This window comes from Tachyglossus aculeatus, chromosome 20 (assembly GCF_015852505.1).
Source record: "Tachyglossus aculeatus isolate mTacAcu1 chromosome 20, mTacAcu1.pri, whole genome shotgun sequence".
NCBI lineage: Eukaryota > Metazoa > Chordata > Mammalia > Monotremata > Tachyglossidae > Tachyglossus > Tachyglossus aculeatus.
Window position 1 is genome coordinate 43982 of NC_052085.1, and position 6033 is coordinate 50014.

The window sequence follows — 6033 nt, forward strand, 5'->3', positions numbered from 1 at the left end:
CCCACCAGCCCCAAATTAACAATCAGCCCCCCACATTCCCTCCCCAATTTCCCACATCCTCCTCCATCCCAGGCAATGCACAACATAGGCACCTCATTGGTAATGTCACAACCCATTAGGCACCCAACACCCTCCTCCTACCCCTCAACATGTGCATTTAAGTCATTTCAAAACCCTGGAATCAACCCCTCCCCTACCACCCCCACCCCACCCCCCACCCTAATGGCCCTCCCCAACCTTCATTATCATTGTCATCATCATCAATACACTTGTCATCAGCAATCGCAACAATTTCAGTCCCACACCCACCCTAAAAAAAGGGGGGGGGGGTGTAGCTGGAACAGCCAGAGCCCCCCTCCTTACCTGGACCCACGGCGGGCCACGCTCTGTCTCCTATCCTCTTCTAAACTGAGGAGGGCCACCCTCAGAAGCCTTATATAGGGCAGGGAGTAACCCAGCAGCCTCTGGGGCCATAAAGGGCCGGTGCCTCCTGATGTCATTGGGACGCACCTGGGGAAGAAAGCGGTAGTTAGGCCTGGGGGGGTGGGGGCCGGGCTGTTCTACGACACAGAAAACATCTGAGAATACACTACAGCAGAATTAGCAGACACATACCCTACCCAAATTATTTTGTTAATTTATTTTGTTTTGTTGTCTGTCTCCCCCTTCTAGACTGTGAGCCCGTTGTTGGGCGGGGACCGTCTTTGTATGTTGCCAACTTGTACTTCCCAAGCCCTTAGTACAGTGTTCTGCGCACAGTAAGCGCCCAATAAATACGATTGAATGAATGAATAACGTTAAGCACTTACTACGTCCTCTAAACTAAGCAATCAATCGTATTTATTGAGCGCTTACTGTGTGCAGAGCACTGTACTAAGCGCTTAGGAACTAATCTCATCCTCTAAACAGTTAACTCATTGTGGGCAGGGAATGTGTCTTCTTATTGTTATATTGTACTCTCCCAAGCGCTTAGTACAGTGCTCTGTACAAAGTAAGCACTCAATAAATACGATTTACTGACAATTATTTACATTAATATCTGTCTCCCCCTCTATAGGCTGTAAGCTCATAGGCAGGGAGTATGTTTGCTACTTCTGTGGATTGGACTCTCCCAAGCACTTAGTTCAGTGCTCTGCACAAAGAAAGCACTCAATAAATACGATTGACTGAGTGACTTAATTATTAACATTATTATCTGTCTCCCCCTCTATAGGCTGTAAGCTCATGGGCAGGGAGCATGTTTGCTACTTCTGTGGATTGGACTCTCCCAAGCACTTAGTTCAGTGCTCTGCACATAGTAAGCACTCAATAAATACCATTGATAGAGTTTGTACAATGACTAGAAATCGATCAAGACAGTGAGTACTGATAATAGTAATGATAATCATAGTATTTGTTAAGCGTTTACTGTGTGCCAGTCACTGTATGAAACGCTGGGGTGGAGTCAAGAAAATGGGTTGGACACATTTTACAGATGAGGTAACTGAGGTTCAGAGAAGTGAAATGACTTGCCCAAGGTCACCCAACACACATATGGCAGCGTCGAGATTAGAACCCAGGTCCTTAATACTACTAATAATTATGGTATTTGTTAAGTGCTTACTACGTGCCAAGCACTGTTCTAAGCACTGGGGTAAATACTAGATAAGTAGGTTGTCCCACGTAGGGTTATAATAATGACAGCATTTATTAAGCGCTTACTATGTGCAAAGCACTGTTCTAAGTGCCGGGGAGGTTACAAGGTGATCAGATTGTCCCACGGGGGGCTCACAGTCTTCATCCCCATTTTACAGATGAGAGAACTGAGGCACAGAGAAGTTAAGTGACTTGCCCAAAGTCACACAGCTGACAAGAGGCAGAGCAGGGATTAGAACCCACTGCCCCCGACTTCTAAGCCCCTGCTCTTTCCCCTAAGCCACGCCGCTTCTTGCAATTTTTGACCCAATGCCACAAATGAAAGAGCAGGCCTATAATTTGGGGGGAAAAGATATGATTATCGAGGCCGGCAAGTTTGGGTACAGCATAACCGCCATCTTTGGAAAGGCCTCATTATAGCTGTTTCGCCAAATTTCTGAAGGGCGTGGGCGCCATTTTGTGGCTAGGCAAAGTTACTGACATCGCCATGATATAAAAGGGCACGGACACCATTTTGGGAAAGGACATTGGAGCCAATTCCCCCATCTTACTTAAGGTTTTAGCCACCATTTTAAGGAAGGGCACTAATACCGGTAGAGCCATGTTTCTATAGGTCACGTTTGCCATCATATAAATGGACGTAAAAGCCTTTGGCGGAATGGCGGAAATGTATTCCACCACCACCACCATGTTTCTTTAGGATAAAAACGTCATCTTGAGGAAAGACAAGGAAGCTACAGTGGCCATTAAAGAAAGGCACAGTTGGTGATTCTTTCATGTTATCAAAAATGGGTCGGCGTCACGTTAGGAATGCAATTTTCGTGTCGCTCTATTAGTGAAGGACATAACCGCATCGCATTCTGTCTGCAGGGCCGAACGCCATCTTGGAGGAAGATAGAGACGCTTGTTCCGTCACTCTTCAGCGGGACCTGAACGCCATTCTAAGGAAAGGCAATAGCGTGGATACTGCCATCCTGCTGACGTATATGGACGCCATTTCGGATGTGGGCAACGTTGCCGTCGCCACCATGCCGTTTGAGGGTATAGACGCCATCTTGGGGGAGGGCTGTGAAACCGGTGTCGCCATCTTTCTGAAGGTCAGAAACGCCATCTTGAAGCTGGATAGTTACTTCCGACCCTATGCTCGTAGAGTGAACAACCCGCCGTCTTGGGGAAAGTTAGATCTCATTCTCTTGTAGGAGGGCCGCGTTCCCGATACTGCCAGCTTTATGAAGGGGTTAACTACCATCTTGGGGATGGGCAAAATTCCTGACGTCGCCTTGTAATTAAGGGACACAATCCCTATTCTTGGACATGGGCTATGTGATAATCATCACCATTTTGGTGAAGGACAAGTTGCCCGAAAAAGCCTCTTTGGTAAAGCAAAAGAACTCTATCTTAGGGATAGCAGTATGGCCACTAATACCATTTTGGGGAAGGGCACCTAGCTGCCAGCACCACCTTTTTAAAAGGCAGCCCCACTGTTTTGGAGATGGTTTCAGTTGTTTGGCAAGGGCTGATACTAAAACTTTGCATAATTCTCCTCTTTCTCGCCATCGACCCCTGCCCATGTCCTGCTTCTGGCCTGGAACATTCCTCCCCACTCAAGCCTTGCAATTACTCTCCCCACCTTCAAAACCTTATTGAAGACACATCTCCAAGAGGCCTTCCCTGACTAAGCCCCCCATTTCCTCTTCTCCCACTCCCTTCTGCATTACCCTGACTTGCTCCCCCTGTTCATCTCTCTTCCCAGCCCCACAACATTCATGTACACATCTGTAATTCATTTATTTACATTAATGTCTGTTTCCTTCCCTCTAGACTGTAAACTCGGTGGGGGCAGGGAATGTGAATAATAATAATAATAATGGCATTTGTTAAGCACTTACTATGTGCAAAGCACTGTTCTAAGCGCTGGGGAGGATACAAGGTGATCAGATTGTCCCATGTGGGGCTCATAGTCTTCATCCCCATTTTATTCATTCATTCAATCGTATTTATTGAGTGCTTACTGAGTGAAGAGCACTGTACTAAGCGCTTGGGAAGTACAAGTTGTCAACATATAGAGACGGTCCCTACCCAACAGCGGGCTCACAGTCTAGAAGGGGGAGACAGACAACAAAACAAAACATATTAACAAAATAAATAGAATATGTACAAATAAAATAAATAAGTAGAGTAATAATACATACAAACATATATACAGGTACTGTGGTGAGGGGGAGGAGGGGGGAAGGTGGAGGAGGGGCTGAGGCACAGAGAAGTTAATTGACTTGCCCAAAATCACACAGCTGACAGGTGGCGGAGTTGGGATTTGAACCCATGACCTCTGACTCCCAAACCCGTTCTCTTTCCATTGAGCCTCACTGAATGTGTCTATTGATGGTTATATTCCACTCCCCCAAGCGCTTAGTACATTGATCTGCATACAGTAAACGCTCAATCCACCCCAGCACTTAGGAACAGTGTCTTCCACATAGCGAGCGCTTAACAAATGCCATTATTATTATTTTAGGTTTTTTATTTTTTATTGTTAGTAGTATTATCTTCAGCAAAGAGGGCCACAGGCTGGGGAAAGGCAGGATCGCCGATAGCGGCCAGATTTGGGAAGTCAAACAGCCATAGAGAAGCAGCGTGGCTCAGTGGAAAAGAGCCTGGGCTTTGGAGTCAGAGGTCATGGGTTCAAATGCCGGCTCCGCCACATGTATGCTGTGTGACCTTGGGCAAGTCACTTAACTTCTCTGAGCCTCAGTTACCTCATCTGTAACATGGGGATTAAGACCGTGAGCCCCACGTCCAGCGCTTAGAACAGTGCTCTGCACATAGTAAGCGCTTAACAAATGCCATTATTATTATTATATTCTGGAAGGGCAAAGTCGCTAATGCACCACTCTCAGGGAAGGGCATTTCCGCCTACCGTCAATCAATCAATCAATCGTATTTATTGAGCGCTTACTGTGTGCAGAGCACGGTACTAAGCGCTTGGGAAGTACAAGTCAGCAACACATAGAGACAGTCCCTACCCAACAGCGGGCTCACAGTCTAGAAGGAAGAGGGGCATTCCCGAGGACAGAGTGAACTCTCACGATATTTTGGTGAAGGAAGCACCATCTAGAGAAGCAGCGTGGCTCAGTGGAAAGAGCCCGGGCTTTGGAGTCAGAGGTCATGGGTTCAAATCCCAGCTCTGCCAATTGTCAGCTGTGTGACTTTGGGCAAGTCACTTAACTTCTCTGTGCCCCAGTTACCTCATCTGTAAATATGGGGATTAAGACTGTGAGCCCCCTGTGGGACAACCTGATCACCTTGTTACCTCCCCAGTGCTTAGAACAGTGCTTTGCACATAGTAAGCGCTTAATAAATGCCATTATTAATATTATCTTAGCGATGGGTAAATACTCCATCTTGGAGAAGGGCATTTCTGCCGTTTCTGCCATGATTGCAAAGGGCGGCGAGGCCATCCTTGGAAAGGGCCGAGGGGTTAGGGGGACGGACGCCATTATGGGAAAGGGCGGGCGGGCCTGGGACGTAATCTCCGCCTGAAACCACCAGGGGGAGACGGAGAGGCGCCACCTCACACCAAAGCGTCTCGAATTCCAAGCGTCAACGTCTTTCCCTGGAGGGGGAAAATTCTCCACCGTGGCGGGATGGGATGGGATGGAATGGGATGGGATGGGGGCAGCATGTGAGAAGGAGCGTGGTGTAGTGGAGAGAGCACGGGCCCAGGAGTCAGAAGGCCATGGGTTCTAATCCCTGCAGCTTGTCTGCTGCGTGACCTTGAGTACATCACTTCACTTCTCTGTGTCTCAGTGACCTCACTTATAAAATGGGGATAGAGACTGGGAGCCTCACGTGGGACCAGGGTCTGTGTGCAGCTTGAATAGCTTGTACCCACCCCGGCACTTAGTACAGTGCCTGGCATATGGTAAGCGCTTAGGGAAGCAGCGTGGCTCAGTGGAAAGAGCATGGGCTTTGGAGTCAGAGGTCATGGGTTCAAATCCCCGCTCTGCCAATTGTCAGTTATGTGACTTTGGGCAAGTCACTTAACTTCTCTGGGCCTCAGTTACCTCATCTGTAAAATGGAGATTAAGACTGTGAGCCCCCTGTGGGACAACCTGATCACCTTGTAACCTCCCCAGCGCTTAGAACAGTGCTTTGCACATAGTATGCGCTTAATAAATGCTGTTATTATTCTTCTTATTATTATTATTATTATTAACAAATACCACAATTATCATCATTATTATTTTGATTGTTGTGGAGCAGGAAGGAATGAGGCGGGGCCTGCACCAGCAACATCCTGCCACTGGATCGTACTTCCCTCCAGAGGAACTGACAGTAGCCCCGGTTCCGTGGGGCTGCAGTCATTCATTCATTCATTCATTCAATCGTATTTATTGA